This window comes from Archocentrus centrarchus, chromosome 2 (assembly GCF_007364275.1).
Source record: "Archocentrus centrarchus isolate MPI-CPG fArcCen1 chromosome 2, fArcCen1, whole genome shotgun sequence".
Classification (NCBI taxonomy): Eukaryota; Metazoa; Chordata; class Actinopteri; order Cichliformes; family Cichlidae; genus Archocentrus; species Archocentrus centrarchus.
The window spans coordinates 7,881,733-7,905,486 of NC_044347.1; the positions used below are offsets into that span (position 1 = coordinate 7,881,733).

General features: G+C 41.5%; 1 long non-coding RNA gene and 1 pseudogene across 1 annotated transcript; both read left to right on the plus strand.

Moving 5' to 3' along the window:
- Positions 1 to 23,754, plus strand: part of LOC115798510 (uncharacterized) — a 198,229-nt pseudogene that overhangs the window by 124,180 nt on the left and 50,295 nt on the right.
- Positions 5,413 to 8,253, plus strand: LOC115796909 (uncharacterized). The gene is made up of 3 exons (XR_004021360.1): positions 5,413 to 5,440; positions 7,188 to 7,292; positions 7,512 to 8,253. It is a non-coding gene; the product is annotated as an uncharacterized LOC115796909 (long non-coding RNA).

The window sequence follows — 23,754 nt, forward strand, 5'->3', positions numbered from 1 at the left end:
CTCCTGCTGACTGCACACCTTTTCCCCTGTCAGCAGTTGCAGGCTGAGGGCAGCCGGACATCCATCGTTTAACTCCGTGACTGTTCGGAGCTGTTCGGAGGATTTTCGTCTTTCCCCGTTTCTGCTCGGAGCTTTTCCTTCCAACATGCTGTGCTGTTAATAAAAAGATGCTCCTAAAATAACGCGCCGTTAGATGCTGCAGGAACAGCTGAAACACGCTGACATGACAGGCTCTAAAAGAGCAGTTTATACCATCCCATAATATCAGGGGGCGCTGTCTCCTGCTGCCTGTAGGGGGCGCTCAGGATTCCCGCAGACTTTTTCCCGGATGTTCCTCAAAGTTTCACTTTCACTTTCCTGATCTGGTGGCGCAGTTTGTTGTCTCCGTGTGAAGCTCCGTGTGAAGGTAATGAAGCAGTCTGTGAGCTTTTCCTGGCTAACATCAGCTGTGTGCAGCTTACAAACACCACAAATCTGCCGCTCCATAGTTCACGGTAACGGACTCACACCTGGAAGTGGGAGCAGGGACGGAGGAGGCCGATCGTTAAACGGTCATCCGCCATTTAATGTGTGTGTGTGTGTGTGTGTGTGTGTGTGTGTGTGAGTGATCAGAGTCCGTGAATCAGCTCAGAGTTAGTTGATGGTCAGCAGCTGAGCTCAGAGTCGTTGTTACTGTGGATCCACTCACTGATGACTGAAGGCAGCTTTTCCTCCATCAGTGGGTGGAGGAGGCGGAGAGGAGCCGCTGCTCTGCCGCTCACTGACGCACTACTTGCGGCCTGAGCTCCGTCCAACAGTCCGCTGAAGCCTTTGAGCTCCGGAGTCTTTATATATAGCACTGCGGGCTCACAGACAGCAGAGGGACTGTCGACAGAGGACATATATCTATGTATTATTGAATATAGATTTTTATTCAGCATGTAGACCTCTGACTAAAAGTACTGCGTCTCAAACTGTTGGCTCTCCTCCAACACAGGAAGTAACTGTTCCCACCCAGACAGTCCTTTAACTCACAGACTGACTGGATCAGACCGACCACATGTCAGATCTTAATAGTTACATCTGTGTGTTAATGACCCCAAATATTTAAGGATGAGTACATATCAGTCAGCTTTCACTCCATCAGCTCTCTCCCTGACTGCTCCCCTCCTGCTGAGCCTCATTCATTCAGTTGATGTCAGAGCACAAAGTTTGTGTTTAAAGACCCTGAAATGTCAGTTATTTCTCCTCCACTGACTGACTTTAAAATGAGGCTGTTATCATCAGAGCTGAGACAGAGCCAGTGATCTATGGACACGGTAAATTCATTCTCAGCTCAGCGAGCTCTACATTTATGACTCTGTAACTCTGTGGATACTGAGGCAGCTTTCTCTACATTGGTGTGATAATATCACTTGTTGATTGGCTGGAAATGGAAATGATAGATCAGAGCCCTTTTCAGGGAGTTTTGTTGATCTTTCCAAGGAATGTGGAGAATCTGGGATTTTATCCTCCCACATGAATTAAAGCAGGATCATCACACCATCCATCTGTGTGTGAGCTCCTGGCTGTGGCCCAGGAGGTAGAGCAGGTCATCTACTAATCAGAAGGTTGTTGGTTTGATTCCTGGCTGCTCCAGTCTGCATGTCAAAGTATCCTTAGGCAAGATATTAAACCCCGAGTTGCTGCTGAGTGTGAATGTAGATAGAAAAGCACTCAGATGTGTGAATTTGTGGATGCAGATGTGTTGAATAAAGTGCTTTGAGAGAAGAAAAGGGCTGTTTAAAAACTAACATTTACATTTCCAGTCTATAGACCCCAAAACCACAAGGAGCTGAGCCATAAAATTCATCATATCTGCTCTTTACTCAACAAGGTTCTACTCCTTCATTGGAGTCAAACTGTGTTTAATTAAACTGATTGGACTTGATTAGGAAAGGCACACACCTGTCTATATAAGACCTCACAGCTCACAGTGCATGTCAGATCAAATGAAAATCATGAGGTCGAAGGAACTGCCCAAGGAGCTCAGAGACAGAATTGTGGCACAGATCTGGCCAAGGTTACAAAAGAGTTTCTGCAGCACTCAAGGTTCCTAAGAGCACAGTGGCCTCCATAATCCTTAAATGGAAGAAGTTTGGGATGACCAGAACTCTTCCTAGACCTGGCCATCCAGCCAAACTGAGCAATCGTGGGAGAAGAGCCTTGGTGAGAGAACCCAAAGATCACTGTGGCTGAGCTCCAGAGATGCAGTGGGGAGATGGGAGAAAGTTCCACCAAAGCTACTTTCCCACCGCCGAGGAACCGGTTTGCGTGCCAGTGCCCGTGCTTTTCCCAATGAACCGGCAAAACGCTTAAGAACAGGCCCGCGTTCCCACCGCGTTTCTGTGAACTGCTCCTTTAGGTATGAGTGTGGGCGGGTCCTCATCTGGACACGGAAGCCGAAGCACACAAACGTGGGCGAACACGCTCACCTTTCTTGTGCTGCAAATACGTTTTATGGTCCAAAGCAAACTACTGCAGCATCTGTGTGCAGCACAGAGGTAAACACAGACAGCGATTAGAACAAGACAACAAGTACGCACTTTGTGTCCTTTTATCTGTGATATGAACTGACACAAAGTAGCAAGTTCAGCCTTAGAGCCCAACCTAATTCACAACTGTGAAAATCGCTTCACTTTTCTCATGTAATACACATGTAATATGGTAGAAAACTTGATGTTGAGATGGCAGAGTCACACCCTTCTGCCGCTTTCGTCACGCGTTCTTGGTTCGAGACCAGCTAGCTTGCGGGGCCGGAATTGAACCCGTTTTTCGGCTGAGCACTGAGTGTTTCGGCGGTGGAAAACCCGCCTAACGGTTCAAATTACAGCACGGGCTCCGGAACCATGTTGGTGGGAAAGAGGCCAAAGTCAACTATCACTGCAGCCCTCCACCAGTCGAGGCTTTATGGCAGAGTGGAACAATGGAAGCCTCTCCTCAGTGCAAGACATATGAAAGCCAAAAAACACATGAAGGACTCCCAGACTATGAGAAATAAGATTCTCTGGTCTGATGAGGCGAAGATTGAACTTTTTTGGCATTAATTCTAAGCAGTATGTGTGGAGAAAACCAGGCACTGCTCATCACCTGAACAATACAATCCCAACTGTGAAACATGGTGGTGGCAGCATCATGCTATGGGGGTGTTTTTCACTGGTTGCAAGTGAAGGAAAGATGAATGTGGCCACATACAGAGATATCCTGGAAGAAAACCTCTCCCAGAGTGCTCAGGACCTCAGGTTCACCTTCCAACAAGACAATGACCCTACGCACACAGCTAAAATAACAAAGGAGTGGCTTCAGAACAACTCTGTGACCATTCTTGACTGGCCCAGTCAGAGCCCTGACCTAAACCCAATTGAGCATCTCTGGAGAGACCTGAAAATGGCTGTCCACCAACGTTCACCATCCAACCTGACCGAACTGGAGAGGATCTGCAAGGAAGAAGGGCAGAGGATCCCCAAATCCAGGTGTGGAAACTTTTTGCATCATTCCCAAGAAGACTCATAGCTGTACCAGCTCAAAAGGGTGTTTCTACTCAGTACTGAACAAAGGGTCTGAATACTTATGACCATGTGATATTTCAGTTTTTCTTTTTTAATAAATTTGCAAAAATTTCTACATTTCTGTTTTTTCTGTCAAGATGGGGTGCTGAGTGAACATTAATGAGAAATAAAATGAACTTTTATATTTTAGCAAATGGATGCAATAGAACAAAGAGTGAAAAATTTAAAAGGGGTCTGAATACTTTCGTACCCACTGTGCCATATCCCATGATTCATTGCACATCAAAACTCAAACAAAACAATGGTGGAGGATAGCAGCCAAAAAGCTCGAAAAATGACTGTTTCTGTGACACAAAATAAACTTTTAGGATGTTTTCAGGTGAGAATGTAAATGTGTAAACTGCAAATATCAGCTTGTTTTATCAAGATACCTCTTATCTCCTCCGTTTTCGGAGCTGTCCATTGCCACTGCTCTACCAGCAGCTCGCCTCGCTAGCTGTCAGCTAATCAGCTATCAAGGCTTGCTAAAGAGAGAACGTCCGACTCCCGGCACATCCTTTTCAAACCCCCGCTGGCTTTCGCGGCTGAGTGGAAGTTAAAACCAGATATAATTCACTCAGATGATCTCTAACGGCTGGTTTATTTCAGTGTTTCATTTGTTCCTGAGCAAATCGGTTTGCCTGAAAATTAAAGTTAAGCATCATAACTGGATAGTTTTATTCAACATTAATGTCTCATTAGAGAGCTGTTAATATATTTGGAAATTATTCATTTCCTCAGCTGTGTTTCTTGATGTCAAAATGATTTATACATTACATGTTACTAAATATAACATGATGTACTTTAAGTACACGTCACAGAGCACATAACTGTTTTTTTACAGAGAAAGAGTTTCACTGTTGATGAATTATTTTAACTTAAAAGAAATACAGTGGTACCTGGATTTGTGAGTGTCTCAACTAACGAGTTTTTCGAGATACGATCTGTTGCTTGTTCGAATTTTTGATTTATGTTGCGAATATCTGCAATACGAGCAGGCAAAAATACACCAGCCGTGTGTTCTGATAGTATTTTTTTTCCTCTCACTGTTGCTGTGATTGATTATTTTCCGCATTTATTTTTGTAACATTTCCTTTTTTTAAACCATGGGTCCAAAGAAAGCGAATGCCAAGATCGGTGCTGAAAAGTATGACCATGGAAATAAAGCATAAAATTATCGAAAAACATGAGCGAGGTGTGCATTTTGCTGTCTTGGTGAGGGTAAGTGTGTGCCAAAAAAGGTAAAAGGAGGAGAAGAGTAAGTGAAGTGAACAAAAAGAGCATTTGATTTCTCTTTTATTATACTGTATACAGTATTTTTATACATTATTTGATTATAAAGTTCTCTACCTTTTTTTTATTAATAAACAGATTAATGACGTTTCAATTCATTTCTATGGGAAAATTTGATTTGATATACAATCAAATTAAGTTATGAGCTAAGTCACAGAATGATTTAAACTCGTATGTCAAGGTATCACTGTACATAAGTGTCAAAGTGAATCAGTGTGTGTGTGCTGGGCTGATGTGTGTTTCCTCTGCAGGTAAAGGTAGAAAGTGTGTGTGAGCTGATGTGAATTCAGCAGCATGGATCAGTGTGAGGACAGAGAGGAGGGAGTCCCTCCCTCTAAAACCACTCTGTGTGGGGAACATGAGAGCCAGACCAAAGCTCAGAGGTGAGATGACCATCTCTAACTGTCCATGACTCTTCTCCATGTCACAGCTCAGCACTCACATCACTGCTGCATCATTATTCACAGGAACCAACCTGAACCTGAACCTGAACCTGAACCCAGCTGTGTGTTCTTAAAGAGCGACCAGTCAAAGGATCTTGGTTTTGACTTTAAATCAGGTGTTCCTCCTCCTGCAGAGAGGTAATGTGTGTCTAAATGTTGTTCCTGACTCAGTGTTTCTGAATAAATTCTCCATCATGTTTAATGTCAGCTCAGCTCTTTTTCACATGTCCTGGTGACACGTTTGTCTTCATGAAGGTTTATGGTCCATTGTTCTATCCTCACATGTCTGAGGGGCTGTAATGGTTCATACGTTGCTTCCATGTGAGCATGAAGGTTTCAAACAGTAAAAACAGTGGAGTGATTTTCAAATCAGTAACTGTCAGGCAGTCAGTGTAGGGACTTCAAATAGGTGGAACCATTTCTCTCCTTCTGGTCCTCGTAAGCATTCTGGATGCAGTTCTGAATCAGTTCTAGTTTCTATTTCTAACATTTGTAGGTAGAACAGAGAGCAGAATACTGCAGTCAGGCCTTCTAAATGTAGAAGCATGTATTAGTTCCTCTAATACGCAGAGATAGAAAAGATCACACTGATTATTTTTCAGCTAATAAACAGATTGATGGAAGGAAATGCTGAGTCTCCTAAAGACATTTCCAAAGAGTAGCAGGCATTTGTTGAAAGGAAGCAGAGCTCGAATTGATCAGTGCTACTTCCAAAGCAAATCATTTCACACAGTGCATTCGATCCATGACTCCATGACTCTTCTCCATGTCCAGTGGTGGCCAAAGTACTGACATTCTGTACTTAAGTAGAAGTACAAGTATTTTCCAAGGAATGTGGAGAATCTGGGATTTTATCCTCCCACGTGAATTAAAGCAGGATCATCACACCATCCATCTGTGTGTGAGCTCCTGGCTGTGGCCCAGGAGGTAGAGCAGGTCATCTACTAATCAGGAGGTTGTTGGTTTGATTCCTGATTAGTAGATGACCTGCTCTACTAATCAGGAGGTTGCTGGTTTGATTCCTGGCTGCTCCAGTCTGCATGTCAAAGTATCCTTAGGCAAGATATTGAACCCTGAGTTGCTGCCAAGTGTGAATGTAGATAGAAAAGCACTCAGATGTGTGAATGGGCAGAGGAGGCAAAAGTACTGACATTCTGTACTCAAGTAGAAGAACAAGTACTTGTGTTAAAAACTACTCTGGTAAATGTTGAAGTACTTCTGTACTCAAGTAAAAGTAAAAAAGTACAGGCTCTGAAATCTACTCAAAGTAAGAAAGTAAAAGTAGCTCTTTGGAGGACGTTTCTACCTCTTTCTTACATCTTTCTCCATCTGAGTGAAGTTATCGCTCATTCTTTGCTCTCCCTTAAAATACAGCAGCTGTTCTTTTAGCTAGCAGACACACTGTGTGACAAACTGCAGACACTTTTTTTTGTCCTTTATGTTTTCTGTCATTTATTTTCCTCACCGTTCCAGCGTGCAGCCTCTATGTAAAGCGCAGCTTCCTCTAGCTCTTTCCGGTCTCCGAGCGAGCGTTGCAGGAGCCTCTCCCTCTACCGTGTGGGGTGTCTGTTCCCTCCCTCCCACCCTGTTGTTCCAACTTCCAAGAAAAAGCGGGCTCCCGCACTGACCGGAAATGCAAACGTTTCTCAGATGCATTACAAATAAAGTAACGAGCTTGTTTTGAAAATGTAAGAAGTAGAAAGTACAGATACTTGTGTAAAAATGTAGTGAGTAAAAGTAAAAAGTTGTCTGAAAAATAAATACTCAAAGTACAGATACCTGAAAAATCTTAAGTACAGTAACGAAGTATTTGTACTTCATTACTGTCCACCACTGTCCATGTCACAGCTCAGCACTCACATCACTGCTGAATCATTATTCACAGGAACCAACCTGAACCTGAACCTGGACCCAGCTGTGTGTCCTTAAAGAGCGACTGGTCAAAGGATATTGGTGATGACTTTAAAATAGGAGTTTCATCTAGCAAAGAGTGAGTAGTTTCCCTTTTTTGTCTTCTTTTTTAAATGATGAATTTTTCTCATTTTCATTGTTTTGATTTTGAGATCACTTATTATTTCTGATGTGAATAATTTGGTGCATCATGTCTGTAATTGAGTATTTTCAGCTTTTCATTCCTGCTCATAAAACTTTCAGATTGCTTGCTATCTCACGTGACTTTTTTTTTTTTTTTTTTTTGCCCTGAAACAAGTGGTTCTCTGGATTTGTAAGCCCAGCATTCAAATCATGTATTGAAGCTTCAGTTTCACACTCTCATCACTACTTTTGTCCTTTTTGGCATATAATAAAACCCAAAGTTTGAAAATGCACCTGTGCCTGTTTGCTCTTGGCAGCTTGGTCCCTGATACCTGGTGACACGTTTGTCTTCATGAAGGTTTATGGATCATTGTTATATCTCACTCTGGGCTGTGAGCAATAAACTTTCAATCCAAGGTTTAAAGATATTTTCTGGAATAAAAAATGCAACAAAGTGTAAAACAAGGAGCTCACATGTCTGTAACAGTTTCCTGTCAGACACCAGAACTAAAAGAGTTTTTTGTCTTGTTTACAGAAAATCACTGAAATGTTCAGTCAGTCTGTGGATTGATACTCTAAATGTTCCAGTGTTTTATGATTTTTATTTATTTATTTATTTATTTGTAGTGTTGTAAACTGTAAAGCACTTTAGTGCTATAGAGTCAAAGTCTACTTACTGATGTGTTTTTTAAGGTTCCTAGCTTTATGGAGCACTTTTTTTTAGAGCAATAAACTCTTTTTCCAGGCTAAATGAGTATCTTTCAAGTTAGTGAGATGCCATTTCCTCTCCAGGTTATCTGCTTTAAGCTGCACATTTGTGAATTATACCACAGAGTCAGGCATTTATGGTCCATGTTGTCTCATGTCCAGGCCTTTCTATGTTATCTGTTATCTACAATCTCATTGTACATCCTCTATAATGACAATAAAGGCATTCTAGTTTGAACCCCTTTAATATTTGCATTTTGTTGGATTTTTGCTGCTAGTGGTTCAATGAAAATGACAAAAAGTGAAGGAGAGAGTGGGCAGCCCTGCCTGGTGCCCCTCTGCAGACTGACGCTTCGTGACATAAGATCATTTACTAACATGCATTTGGAGAGCTGTATAGTGTTCTCATCCAATTTATAAAGGATGAACCAAATCCAAATTTGTGTAGAACTGCTAATAAAAATTTCCAGTTAACCCAGTCAAATGCTTTCTCTGCATCTAAAGAGACAATTGTGGTTTCTAATTTGTTAGTGGAACAGTAATCTATTACATTTATTAGTATTATTGTCTGAGTGCTGACCCTTGTTAAAACCTGTTTGGTCAGGATGTATTATAAGTGGAGTAATATTTTCTAATCTTCTGGCAAGAACTGCAAATTATTTTAAGGTCTACATTAATGAGTGAGATTGGGCAGTAGCTGGATGGGAGTGTGGGGTCTTTGCCTGGTTTAAGAAGCAGGCTGATGTTAGCAGAGTTTATATTTGGAGATAGTGTTTGATTATTCTGAATCTGAGTCACCATTCTGAAAAAAGTGGGTTCTAGCTCAGACCAAAATTCTTTATAAATATTTGCTGGAAATCCATCTGGACCTGGGGCTTTAGAAGAAGAAGAAGAAGAAACAGCTTTTATTGTCCCACAAAGGGGAAATTTAGGTGTAACAGCAGCAAAAATGTCAAAACACAACAGGACAAGATTAACAATACTACTACTACTAATAATAAAAAAATAATGTATACTGTACAGGATTATACCTACAGGAAATAACAATATAATATTACTATACAGTATATACATATTATTGGTTCTATTTTTGCCGGGAGCAGTGATGGTTTATTTGTTTGTTTGTTGTGGTTTTGTTGGGAGCAGTGATGGTTATACAGTCTTACAGCTGCTGGGAGAAAGGATCTATGATAACGCTCCTTTGTGCATTTAGGATGCAGCAGTCTGTCACTGAAGGAGCTCTCCAGTTCAGTAAGAAATTTGTGCATGGGGTGGGAGACTTTGTCCATGATTGATGTTATTTTGGTCAGATTCCTTCTGTCTCCCACCACCTGCACTGAGTCGAGAGGACATCCCAGGACAGAGCTGGCCTTCTTGATGAGCTTATCTAACCGCTTCCTCTCAGCTGCAGATAAGCTGCTGCTCCAACATACTGCTGCATAGAAGATAGCTCATGCTACTAGAGAGTCATAGAAGGTCTTCAGGAGTGCCCCCTGCACTCCAAAAGACCTCAACCTTCTCAGCAGGTAGGGTCTGCTCTGACCCTTCCGGTAAAGCGCATCAGTGTTGTGAGTCCAGTCCAGTTTATTGTTCAGGTGAACACCCAGGTACTTATAAGAGTCCACTATCTCAATGTCCACTCCCTGGATGTTCACCGGTGTCAGTGTGGTGGGTCTGCGCCTGCGGATATCCACCACCTGCTCCTTGGTTCTAGCAGCATTGATCAGGAGGTGGTTCCGCTGGCACCGGTAGGTGCTGCAGTTCGCCAGGCCGGTAGGTGAACTGCAGCAGATCCAACAAAGACGTCACCATGAGGCGAAGATGGTTGAGGACCAGCCTCTCGAGGGTCTTCATTAGATGTGATGTCAGAGCTACCGGCCTGTAGCTGCTAAGATCCTCTGGATGTTTGTTCTTTGGTACCGGTACCACACAGGAGGTCTTCCACAGTTGTGGTACTTTCCCCAGCTTCGGGCTCAGGTTGAACATGTATCCCATGAGGCCACACAGCTGATCTGTGCAGCACCTCAGGAGCCTGGAGCTGATGCTGTCTGGACCTGCTGCCAGATGGCATTTTTTGGTAGGTGCTGTAAGTGTTCTTGGAATTCAGACATTGAGTGAGGTGAATCCAGAGCCATAACCTGTTCATCATTTAGCTTTGGTAGATTTATATTGTTAAGAAATTCCTCAATAGCAGTATCAGATGGATTAATCTATGATGAATATAAAGCTTCATAAAAGTCTTTAAAGGATTTATTTATTTGTTGTGGGTCATGAGTAATATTACCAGTTGAGTCTTTAATAGAATAAATAGCTGTTTTTTCTTTAGTTTTAACTGGTTAGCAAGTAATTTTCCAGATTTATTTCCATGTTCAAAGTTTTGCAATCGCATCTTCTTCGACAGAAATTGTGTCTTATCAGTTGTTTCATTTAATTCCAGTTTTAGTTTTCTCATGTTGTTAATTATATGTTCTTGTGGTGAAGCAGCATAGGCAGCGTCTAAAGATGTAATTTTTTTTGTTCTAATTCTTTTTTCTTTATTTTTCTTATGTGAGCAGCTGTTGGAAAGATTTTATTACCCCAATGCTGATATTTAAAATTATTATTCCTACTTCTGTTTATTTGCAACTAATCTGCTTTTACACTGAAATAAAATGGATATTGTGGGTCTAAAAGTGGTGGGAGGATTTGAGGCCTGTTGGATTTGCTCTTATTCATGTTCAGGGCCCCAGAACCTCCTGCCACCTTCCCGCAGCTGCCTGCTGTAGCTAAGCAGGCACTCTTAGCTCGTTCACAGAGTTTCCGCCGCCTGTACCATGCCATCTGTTATGGCCCAGTGTTGAACTTCTTGCTCAATCCCAAGATGTATGCCAAGCTCAGCAGTTTACTAAAAGGCCCTAATGGGGTTCATGGATAGGACACCTCTCAGAACAGTTGCCCATTTTTTGATTTATTTTTGGGGCTGGGCATAAATCTGCCAATTCAACCCACCCTTAGGCAAAATTATCCTCAAATTCTCCCAACATCTAACTAGTGTAAAGTCTGAGCAGTTTTAAATCCTTTTTAATGAGCACTGTAAGATGGCCATGAGAAGGTTGATTTTGACAGTTGTTTTGATGGATTTTTCTTACTGTCATGATGATGAATTAAAAATGCTCTGGGATGTTTGTGCCCTTTTAGATAATATGGGATGATTAATGAAGAGTATAAAAGTGCTGGCTCAGCACAAATCTTAGACAAAGAAAGGGGAAGAGTATAAATACCACGCTTAGAAGAGGATGTACCGATAGTCTTTTTCCGTGTTGTCCGTTTTTTCAGTAACTGCTAAGGCACAACCTCCCAGGAGGGCTTTTTTTGCTTTTTGTGTTTGTAGACTTCTTAGTACTAGTATCTTCTTGCAACGGAACTTGCTCATCGCCATGGATCATTTGGACAGTTTGATTTTATTTGGACTCATGCTTAATCTCATGGGCTTTCCTCGGTCGGAAGGAGGATTGACGAGGAAGCCTGGGCATGATCAATAGTTTCTCTCTTCTTCTCTCTGTCTCTGTGTGTGTTTTCCAGTCTTAACTATGTTACGGTCTCTTTTTTAACTGTAGATAAGTAGAAAAAAAAGTAGCTATACACACACACACACACACACACACACACACACAATTTTATTGTTTGCAGTAATGTGTGTGTATGCGCCTCTGTCATGCAATGTACTCAATAATGAGGGCAAGAAACTGCAACCATGCCCCCCGCGATCCAGAGGCGAATAGGGAAAGGACCCAGGGGACCCAGGCCATCCACAGCCCAGGAGCTTAGAAGACCTGAGGCCACACATCCTGATGGCAACCACGTGCACCTCCCACCCCCGGGAGGCCGGCACCTCCAGGGCCAAGCACGCGGCCCCCGAGGCCCCAAGTGCCCGAGAACAGCCCAACACCCGACAATCATTTTTTTATTTCCAGTTCACGAGGATAGTTTTCTTAGCGATGCATAAGGCAGTAAGAACTATGTGTGATATATTTGTTTCCATGATTAATTCACTTAAATCACCTAGAATGCACAATTTTGTGATGCTGGGATATCGCAATTAAAACATGTGGATAAGTGTTCACATATCCTCTGCCAGCACCTCTGAACAGGTGTACAAGACCAAATTGCACGCATATAGTTTTCAGTATGATTGCCTGAACAGTGGGTGCATATATTTGTGTCTCTGAGGCCCATTTGGAACATCCTGTGTCCTGTATAATGTGTTCTATGGAGAGTTTTGTATTGTATAAGTTGTAAATTTGGACTTTTAGTCATTTTGAAAGTGTTTAAACATATCTGTGTCCAGAAGTTTTCTTCTGGGTTGATGGAAAGATCTCGCTCCCATTTTGTGGTTGGGAGGGATATTTAATCATTAATTTTTAATAATAACTTATATATTTTTGATAATAATTTAGGGGTATAAAGATTTAGAAATTCTGTTACCAATACAGGGGTTTCTAATTTTAAATTATTTAAGTTAAACCTTGCCTGTATGATGGACCTCAACTGCTGGTATTCAAGAAATTTGCTATTGCTAATTTCATATTTTGAAATAAGTTCTTCAAATGAAATAAAGGTTCCATCTTGAATGACATGTTCTAAATTCTTTATTCCTTTCTCTTGCCATGTTGAAAAGTTCAAGGTAGAGAGTTCCAGCATGTGAGATCATCCTCTATTGTTTTTAATAGAGGAATATGATTCAACCGTACCAGGTCTGACTGCCTGGGGGAAACATTTATACCTAAATATCTAATGTTGCCAGATTGTAGTGAGGTGGTCGTGGTGTTCTGAAAATTACAATTCAGAGGTAAAACTGTTGATTTACTCCAATTGATGGAGTAGTCTGATATAGATGAAAATGTATCTATAAGTATGATTGTTTTTAAAAGAGAGGTTTGTGGGTTCCCAAGGAAAAGTAATACATCATCAGCATAAAGGCTTATCTTATGGTCTGTGTTTTCTGTTTGAATTCCTTTAATATCTACATTTTGTCGGATTGTTGCTGCTAGTGGTTCAATGAAAATGGCAAAGAGTGAAGGAGAAAGCGGGCAGCCCTACCCGGTGCCTCTCTGCAGACTGAAGCTTTGGGAAATAAGATCATTTGTTCTAACACGTGCATTTGGAGAGCTGTATAGTTTTCTGATCCAGTTTATGAACGATGAACCAAATCCAAATTTGTGTAGAACTGCTAACAGAAATTTCCAATTTACCTGATCAAATGCCTTCTCTGCATCTAAAGAGACAACTGTGGTTTCTAATTTATTAATAGAACAGTAATCTATTACATTTATCAGTCTGTGTGTATTATTGGCTGAGTGCCAACCCTTGATAAAACCTGTTTGGTCTAGATGTATAATAGATGGAGTGATTTTGTTTTCTAATCTTCTGGCAAGGACTTTGCAAATTATTTTAAGGTCTGCATTAATAAGAGAGATTGGCCTGTAGCTGGATGGGAGTGTGGGGTCTTTAAGAAGGTGGTTTAAGAAGTAGACTAATGTTGGAAGAGTTCATGTTTGGAGAGACCGCGTGATTGCTCTGAATTTGAGCCACCATTCTGAGAAAAGAGGATTTTAGGACAGACCAAAATTCTTTATAAAATTCTATTGGAAAACCATCTGGGCCTGAGGCTTTATTATTTGGGAGATGCTGTATTGCTTCATAAAATTCAGATGATGAAAAAGGGGAATCAAGAGCCGCAGCCTGTTCATCATTTAGTTTAGGTAGATTTATGTTAAGATATTCTTCAATTTCAGCATCAGATGGATTAATCTGTGATGAGTATAAGACTTCATAGAAGTCTTTAAAAGAGTTATTTATTTGTTGTGGGTCATGAGTAATGTTACCTGTTGAATCCTTAATAGAATAGATAGCTGTTTTTTCTTTATTAATTTTAACTGGTTGGCCAAAGATTTTTCAGATTTATTTCCATGTTCGAAGTTTTCTAAACGCAGCCTCTGCAACATAAATTGTCCTTTTATCAATTATTTCATTTAACTCCAGTTTCAGTTTCCTCAGGTTGTTACTTATATGTTCTTGTGGTGAGGCAGCATAGGCAGTTTCTAAAGATTAAATTTTTTGTTCTAATTCTAACACAAGTGTTTTCTCTTTATTTTTCTTATGCGAGCAGTAAGATATTATTTTGCCCCGCATTACTGCCTTTCCTGCTTCCCAAAGAACACATGGTGATATTGCTGGAAGATCATTATATTCTAAATATGCTGACCACTCCTTTTTGAAATAATTCATAAAATCTTGTTCTTTAAGTAATGATGTATTAAGTCTCCAGTTCCTAATTGGCGGTGTGACTTTTATCTGTGTCAGAGACAAAGACACCAGTGTATGATCACTGATAGTGATAGGATGAATTTGAGTGTCTGTGATATCCATCATCATGGAGCTGCTAACTAGAAAATAGTCTAAGCGGGAGTGAGAGTGATGTACTGGTGAGAAAAAGGATACTCCCTCAGAGTGGGGTGATGTGAACGCCAAGCATCACAAAGACCAAAATCCTTCATGTACTGTTTAAGAATGTCTGCAGACTGCCAGTTCCTTTGACTCACTGCTGTACTGAGCCTGTCCATGTCTGCATTAAGTACCAGGTTGAAGTCTCCTCCTATTACAAGTGTGGAGTAAGAGTGATCAGATAGTGAAGTGAAGAAGGTATGAAAGAAGGAAGGGGTCATCAACATTTGGTCCATAAATGCTAGCAATGCATAAATCTGTATTCTGAATAGATAAATGAAGTATTATAAATCTACTTTCTGGGTCTATTGTAGTGTTGCTAATGTTCAATTGAATTCAATTTTATTTATATAGCGCCAAATCACAACAGTCACCTCAAGGCACTTTGTATTGTGGATAAAGACCCTACAATAATACAGAGAAAACCCAACAGTCAAAACGACCCCCTATGAGCAGCACTTGATGACAGTGGGTAGGAAAAACTCACTTTTAAAAGGAAGAAACCTCCAGCAGAACCAGGCTCTGGGAGGGGCAGTCATCTCCTGTGACCGGTTGGGGCTGAGGGGAGAGAAAAAAGACATGCTGTGGAAGAGAGCCAGAGATTAATAACAATTAATGATTAAATGCAGAGTGGACAATAAACAAAGTAAATAAGGTGAATGAAAAGAAACAGTGCATTATGGGAACCCCCCAGCAGCGTAGGCCTATAGCAGCATAACTAAGGGATGGTTCAGGGTCACCTGATCAGCCCTAACTATAAGCTTGATCAATAAGGAAAAGTTCAAAAAGGAAAGTTTTAAGCCTAATCTTAAAAATAGAGAGGGTGTCTGTCTCCCGAATCCAAGCTGGAAGCTGGTTCCACAGAAGAGGGGCCTGAAAGCTGAAGGCTCTGCCTCCCATTCTACTCTTAAGTATCCTAGGAACCACAAGTAAGCCAACAGCCTGAGAGCGAAGTGCTCTGTTTGGGGTGATATGGCACTATAAGGTCTTTGAGATAAGATGGAGCCTGATTATTCAAGACCTTGTAGGTGAGGAGAAGGATTTTAAATTCTATTCTAGATTTAACAGGGAGCCAATGAAGAGAAGCCAATATGGGAGAAATCTGCTCTCTCTTTCTGGTCCCTGTCAGTACTCTAGCTGCAGCATTTTGGATCAGCTGAAGACTTTTCAGGGAGCTTTTAGGACAGCCTGATAATAACGACTTACAATATTCCAGCCTAGAAGTAATAAATGCATGAATTAGCTTTTCAGCATCACTCTGAGAAAGGATGTTTCTAATTTTAGAAATATTGCGCAAATGCAAAAAAGCGGTCCTACATATTTGTTTAATATGTGCATTGAAGGACAAATCCTGGTCAAAAATGACTCCAAAATTTCTCACAGTGTTACTGGAGGCCAAAGTAATGCCATCCAGAGTAAGTATCTGGTTTGACACCATGTTTCTAAGATTTGTGGGGCCGAGTACAAGAATTTCAGTTTTATCTGAATTTAGAAGCAGGAAATTAGAAGTCATCCAGGCCTTAATGTCTTTAAGACATTCCTGCAGTTTAACTAATTGATGTGCGTCATCTGGCGTCATTGATAGGTAAAACTGAGTGTCATCTGCATAACAATGAAAACTGATGCAATGCTTTCTAATAATACTGCCTAAGGGAAGCATGTATAATGTAAATAAAATTGGTCCTAGCACAGAACCCTGTGGAACTCCATAATTAACCTTAGTGCGTGAAGAAGACTTCCCATTTACATTAACAAATTGGAGTCTATTAGATAAATATGATTCAAACCACTGCGGTGCAGTACCTTTAATACCTATAGTGTGTTTTAATCTCTGTAATAAAATGTTACGGTCAACAGTATCAAAGCTGCACTGAGGTCCAACAGGACAAGAACAGAGATGAGTCCACTGTCAGAGGCTGTAAGAAGATCATTTGTAACCTTCACTAATGCTGTTTCTGTACTGTGATGAATTCTGAAACCTGACTGAAACTCTTCAAATAAACGTTCCTCTGCAGATGATCAGTTAGCTGTTTTACAACTACTCTTTCAAGAATCTTTGAGAGAAAAGGAAGGTTGGAGATTGGCCTATAATTAGCTAAAACAGCTCGGTCAGTGATGGCTTTTTAAGTAGAGGTTTAATTACAGCCACCTTGAAGGCCTGTGGTACATAGCCAACTAATAAAGACTGATTGATCATTTTTAAGATAGAAGCATCAATAATTGGAAAGACTTCTTTGAACAGTCTAGTAGGAATGGGATCTAATAAACATGTTGCTGGTTTGGAGGAAGTAACTATTGAAGTTAACTCTGAAAGATCAACTGGAGCGAAAGAGTCTAAACAAATACCAGCAGTGCTGAAAGCAGCCGAACATGAAGATAAATCTTTGAGATGGTTATGAATAACTTTTTCTCTAATGTCTAAAATTTTATTTGTAAAGAAATGCATGAAGTCACTACTAGTTTAAGTGAAAGAAATACTCGGCTCTACAGAGCTCTGACTCTTTGTCAGCCTGGCTACAGTGCTGAAAACAAACCTGGGGTTGTTCTTATTTTCTTCAATTAATGATGAGTAGCAAGATGTCCTAGCTTCAAGGAGGGTGTTTTTATAGAGCAACAAACTCTTTTTCCAGGCTAAATGAGCATCTTCTAATTTAGTGAGACGCCATTCCCTCTCCAGCTTTCGGGTTATCTGCTTTAAGCTGTGCGTTTGTGAATTATACCACGGAGTCAGGCACTTCTGATTTGAAGCTCTCCTTTTCAAAGGAGCCACAGTATCCAAAGTCGTACGCAGTGAGGATGCAAAACTATTGATGAGATCATCTACCTCACTGGGAGCAGAGTTTAGCTAGCTGCTCTGCACTGTGTTGGCACTGAAGAGCATAACAGGGAAGGAATTAGATCCTTAAACTTAGTTACAGCACTTTCAGAAAGACTTCTACTGTAATAAAACTTATTCCCCACTGCTGTGTAATCCATTAAAGTAAATGTAAAATTTTACTAAGAAATGATCAGACAAAAGGGGGCTTTCAGGGAATACTGTTAAGTCTTCAGTTTCTATGCCATATGTCAGGACAAGATCCAGAGTATGATTAAAGTGGTGGGTGGGCTCCTTTACATTTTGAGTGAAGCCAATTGAATCGAATAACAGATTAAATGCAGTGTTGAGGCTGTCATTCTCAGCATCTACATGGATGTTAAAATCACCCACTATAAAGATTTTATCTGAACTGAGCACTAAATCAGATAAAAAGTCTGAGAAATAAGACAAACTCTGAGTAACGACCAGGTGGACGATAGACAATAACAAACAGAACAGGTTCTAGATTCTATTTCTAACATTTGTAGGTAGAACAGAGAGCAGAATACTGCAGTCAGGCCTTCTAAATGTAGAAGCATGTATTAGTTCCTCTAATACGCAGAGATAGAAAAGATCACACTGATTATTTTTCAGCTAATAAACAGATTTATGGAAGGAAATGCTGAGTCTCCTAAAGACATTTCCAAAGAGTAGCAGGCATTTGTTGAAAGGAAGCAGAGCTCGAATTGATCAGTGCTACTTCCAAACCAAATCATTTCACACAGTGCATTCGATCTATAGTGTTTTAGTGACTCAGAGGAAGTTGTTGAGAACTGGGAGCTCAGCAGTGAAAGCACAGAGAGAGAGACTGTCTTACTCCAGGGCGCTTCAGCTGAAAGGAAATCTTTGTGAAGGAGTTGGTGAGAGCTGTTAGGACTAAACCACAGTGAGCTGAAAGCTGTGAACAGCTGCAGACGGAGCTGTAGATTCTCAGTGGGATCACTGAGGGCTAGTAAAGCTTTGCTGCTACAGGGAGTCATCTGCTTCACTCTTCATCCAAACATCACTTCATGGACTTTGAGCTTGTGTTGGTCCCTGTGTGGATGAGAGCTAATTCTTCATGATTCCTTCACAGAGTGGATCAGGAGAGCTCAGAGGTTCCCAGTGGTCAGTCTGCCCAGCAGCATCCAACACAGCTGGACTCCATATTTATGGTTTGTACATGTACAACAACTACTGTTACATCTGTTCTTTCAGTCATCTCCATGCTGCACTTTGTACACCAGTGGATTGCACTGCTCAACATTGTTACCAAAGATGTCTACTTCATAGAGAAAATGTAAGCTGTGACATTTACGATATCAGATTGGTTACAGTGTCCAAGATTTATTTATTTTCTGTTCCAGCCGCTGGAGGACAACATCATCAGTTTTGTGAAGAACGAGCTGAAGAAGATCCAGAAGGTTCTGAGTCCAGATTACCCAAAATGCTTAGAGAGTCATTGGGAGGGTGACACGGACTTGGAGGGTGAGGATAAAGAGCAGAAGAGAAGCAGAGAGGCTTTTGTGAAGATCATACTGCACTTCCTGAGGAGAATGAAGCAGGAGGAGCTGGCTGACCGTCTGCAGAGCAGTAAGAGGATTTCTCTAAAAGATTTAAGCTGCTGCAAAAATAAAATATTTACTAATGTCTCAAGAGATGGACCAACATGTTGGCCTACTTAATATATAATAATTCATTTTAATAGCTTAATATTGCATTTTCAGAATACATGGCTCCACTCTGTCGACAAGAACTTAAATCTGCTCTGAAGAAGAAGTTCCAGTGTGTGTTTGAGGGGATCGCTAAAGCAGGAAACCCAACCCTTCTGAATCAGATCTACACAGAGCTCTACATCACAGAGGGAGGGACTGCAGAGGTCAATGAGGAACATGAGGTCAGACAGATTGAAACAGCATCCAGGAAACCAGACAGACCAGAAACAACAATCAGACAAGAAGACATCTTTAAAGGCTTACCTGGAAGAGATGAACCAATCAGAACAGTGCTGACAAAGGGAGTGGCTGGCATTGGGAAAACAGTCCTAACACAGAAGTTCACTCTGGACTGGGCTGAAGACAAAGCCAACCAGGACATCCAGTTCATGTTTCCATTCACTTTCAGAGAGCTGAATGTGCTGAAAGAGGAAAAGTTCAGCTTGGTGGAACTTGTTCATCACTTCTTTACTGAAACCAAAGAAGCAGGAATCTGCAGCTTTGAAGACTTCCAGGTTGTGTTCATCTTTGATGGTCTGGATGAGTGTCGACTTCCTCTGGACTTCCATAAAACCACAATCCTAACTGACCCCAAAAAGTCCACCTCAGTGGATGTGCTGCTGACAAACCTCATCAGGGGGAACCTGCTTCCCTCTGCTCGCCTCTGGATAACCACACGACCTGCAGCAGCCAATCAGATCCCTGCTCAGTGTGTTGACATGGTGACAGAGGTCAGAGGGTTCACTGACCCACAGAAGGAGGAGTACTTCAGGAAGAGATTCGGAGATGAGGAGCAGGCCAGCAGGATCATCTCCCACATCAAGACATCACGAAGCCTCCACATCATGTGCCACATCCCAGTCTTCTGCTGGATCACTGCTACAGTTCTGGAGGATGTGCTGAAAACCAGAGATAGAGGAGAGCTGCCCAAGACCCTGACTGAGATGTACATCCACTTCCTGGTGGTTCAGGCAAAACTGAGAAATATCAAGTATGATGGAGGAGCTGAGATAGATCCACACTGGAGTCCAGAGAGCAGGAAGATGATTGAGTCTCTGGGAAAACTGGCTTTTGATCAGCTGCAGAAAGGAAACCTGATCTTCTATGAATCAGACCTGACAGAGTGTGGCATTGATATCAGAGCAGCCTCAGTGTACTCAGGAGTGTTCACACAGATCTTTATAGAGGAGAGAGGGCTGTACCAGGACAAGGTGTTCTGCTTCATCCATCTGAGTGTTCAGGAGTTTCTGGCTGCTCTTCATGTCCATCTGACCTTCATCAACTCTGGAGTCAATCTGCTGGAAGAACAACAGACAACCTCCGAGACAGAGAAACACCTCTACCAGAGTGCTGTGAACAAGGCCTTACAGAGTCCAAATGGACACCTGGACTTGTTCCTCCGCTTCCTCCTGGGTCTTTCACTGCAGACCAATCAGACTCTCCTACGAGGTCTTCTGGCACAGACAGGAAGTAGCTCACAGACCAATCAGGAAACAGTCCAGTACATCAAGAAGAAGATCAATGAGAATCTGTCTGCAGAGAAAAGCATCAACCTGTTCCACTGTCTGAATGAACTGAATGATCGTTCTCTAGTGGAAGAGATCCAACAGTCCCTGAGATCAGGAAGTCTCTCCACAGATAAACTGTCTCCTGCTCAGTGGTCAGCTCTGGTCTTCATCTTACTGTCATCACAAAAAGATCTGGATGTGTTTGACCTGAAGAAATACTCTGCTTCAGAGGAGGCTCTGCTGAGGCTGCTGCCAGTGGTCAAAGCCTCTAAAAAAGTTCTGTAAGTTATCATAAAGCTTTTGTGACTTAAATACACTTCATAGGAAATCACTTATTTATTTTCTTCTCACGATCTATACAGTGGTTTGAAAACTTTCTGATTTCTTAAACGTTTCATATTTTAACATTTAAATATTTTCAGATCAGCAAACAAATTTTAACAATTTAACCATTGTAAATATTAGACATGTAATTTTCAAATCATTGAGTTCATTCATTGAGGGAATTTAATTATTTCAATTATTATTGGCCCTTCATTGTTTCAATCATCATTTATAATGTAAATCCCATTGCCCTACGGGTGGTCTTTGTCCTCCAGGCTTGGGCCCTCTACCAGAGGCCTTTGCAGCTTGATGGGCCTGCACAGTATCTTAGCTATTCCCAGGACTGCGCACTTCTGGACAGAAATCCCAGATGTCGTTCCTGGTCTTTCCTGGAACCATTCTCCCAGTCTGGCAGTAAATGCTCCAAGTGTTCCGATTTCTATAGGGACCACTGGTACCTTCACCTTCCATGTCCTTTCTAGCTCTTCTCTGAGTCCTTGGTATTTTTTTGACCTTCTTGTGTTCACTTGCCATTGTTTAGTATTGCGACGACACTACTCTGTCCAGTTGGCTAGCCATCACAGGTTTGTCAATGTCTGGAAGTCCCACAGCACCTTATCTCTGTTATTCTCAAGCACCCTTGCATCCGTATTCATGGATCTTTTTTGTTTCATCTAGGACAGTGGCTCTGACACTCACTAGTCCTTTGCCTTCTTCCATCCGCTTAGCATACAGTCTCAGGGTGCTGGATTTAGGGTGAAACCCTCCAAGGTAAGGCGCTTTCTCTTCTTGACATCTGTGGCCATTTCGTCGTTGTTATCCGTAGCCAGTTTTGTCATTGATCTGGCTGAGGGGATTCAGGACTATGTAGAACAGCAGTGGGGACAGAGCATCTCCTTGGTAAATCCCACACTTGATGGTGACTTGTACAATTGGCTTTAAGTTGGCCTCCAGTGTTGTTCTCCACATTCCCATTGAGTTCCTGATTAAGGCTCTTAGGGTCCTGTTGATTTTGTACAGTTCTAGGCATTCCAGGATCCATGTGTGTGGCACTGAGTCATAGTCTTTCTTGTAATCAATCCAGATGTTGGACAGGTTGGTCAGCCTGGTCTTACACTCTAGAGTGACTGCTCTCTTTACCAGTAGGTGGTGTTTTGCTCCTCTTGTATTTGTGCCAATTCTTTTCTGGGTCCCACTTATGTATTGAGCCATGTGCCTGCTCATCCTAAATGCTGTGATGCCTGACAGGAGTTTCATGTTGTACTGAGGCAGGTTATTGGCCAATAGTTTGATTTGACCAGTCCCTTCTGGGGGTCCTTGGAGATCAAGCCCATATGGCCTTCAGTAAGCCATTCTGGATGTGGCTTAGCCTCTAGCAGCTAGTTCATTTGTGTTGCCAGGCACTTGTGGATTGTGAAGAAATCTGTTACCAGCTTATTTCTTTCGGCACGTTTGTTGATCGGACAGGAATTACACAACACAATGGAATAAGGATTCAATTATTAACTTTAATTAGCCATTACACACACATGTTACAGATTGATATGGACCAGACTGTGAACTATGACTGAGCTAATACAGAAACAAAATCAGAGCACAAAGTCTAATTCCTATCTAAGCCAGTCCAGATCTCATACACTCAGAGCTTATCCATTCTGGTTACATCATATGCAAAAAGGAAATGTGCAAGACAAAGAATCCCAGCACTTCGTATGACCTCTGAGTTTCACCTTATTGCTAGTTTTGGTCTCCTTGTTGTCTCCTGCAGGTGCCTGTTACTGACCATTGTCAGAACCTCAGATTGGTAAACACATACCCACCAAGAACACACTGGCCCTGGCCACACCAAAACATATGTACTTCTGTATTGTTAAGCAACTATTTTGTTTATGTTATACTCTAAGGTAAAGTTACTCAGGCAAATAAGTGTGAGAATAATAAAAGCAAATACATATCATGAATGTACTTGAAGCTTCATAAAACTCACTCCTCTAAAAGTGTAATGCGGTTCTTTAGCCTGTAGGTGTGCTTCATATCAGGGCCTGGTGCTGTCCAGCTCGTTATATCCGAGACTGTTTCTTGGATGTCTGCCACTGTGATAGTTACTGGAACAGGGAAGATGCTGCGGTCTTCTCTTAGATCAGGGGTCGGCAACCCGCGGCTCCGGAGCTGCATGCAGCTCATTCAGGCACTGTGGGGCTGGCAGAAGTAAATTATAAGTATCCAATTGAAGTGCATTTTATTTTTATCAGTTCGGTTTTTGTTGTAGTTTTAAATTGGAACATTATTGTGATCTTGAAATATTAAAATAAAATTATTTTATTTATCTATTTATTTATTTTAGTTTTTCAGTATATGTGTCACTTGCAGTAGCTACCAGCTTCCGGTAGCGGCTACCGGCTTCCAGTAGTATTTGCGGCTCTCACTGTTTTGTTTTCCATGGAAACCGGGTTCAAATGGCTCTTTCTGTATTACAGGTTGCAGACCCCTGTCTTAGATCCACTAACCTTTGAGTATTGGTGTTGTGTGACACTATTCCAGTATTGCTGGAATAGCGTATGGGAGTGCTATGGGGGTACTGTTCTCATAGTGTTCCCCTGCCACTGAGAGTACACCTTTGATGGTTCAGTGGAGCACACTAAATATATATTGATGATCATGCAAGTGTGACAAATATGTAACAAAGCAGGAAAGCAATAAGGGGCAAATACTTTATCACAGTACTGTATTAGCTTACTGTGTTTGGTTGTTTCTTACTTCCAGCATGAAGAAGCATTTGCACATTGACAAACACCACTGTCTGATTCTGCCTCTTAATTACTGAGCATATGTTGGCTTGATATC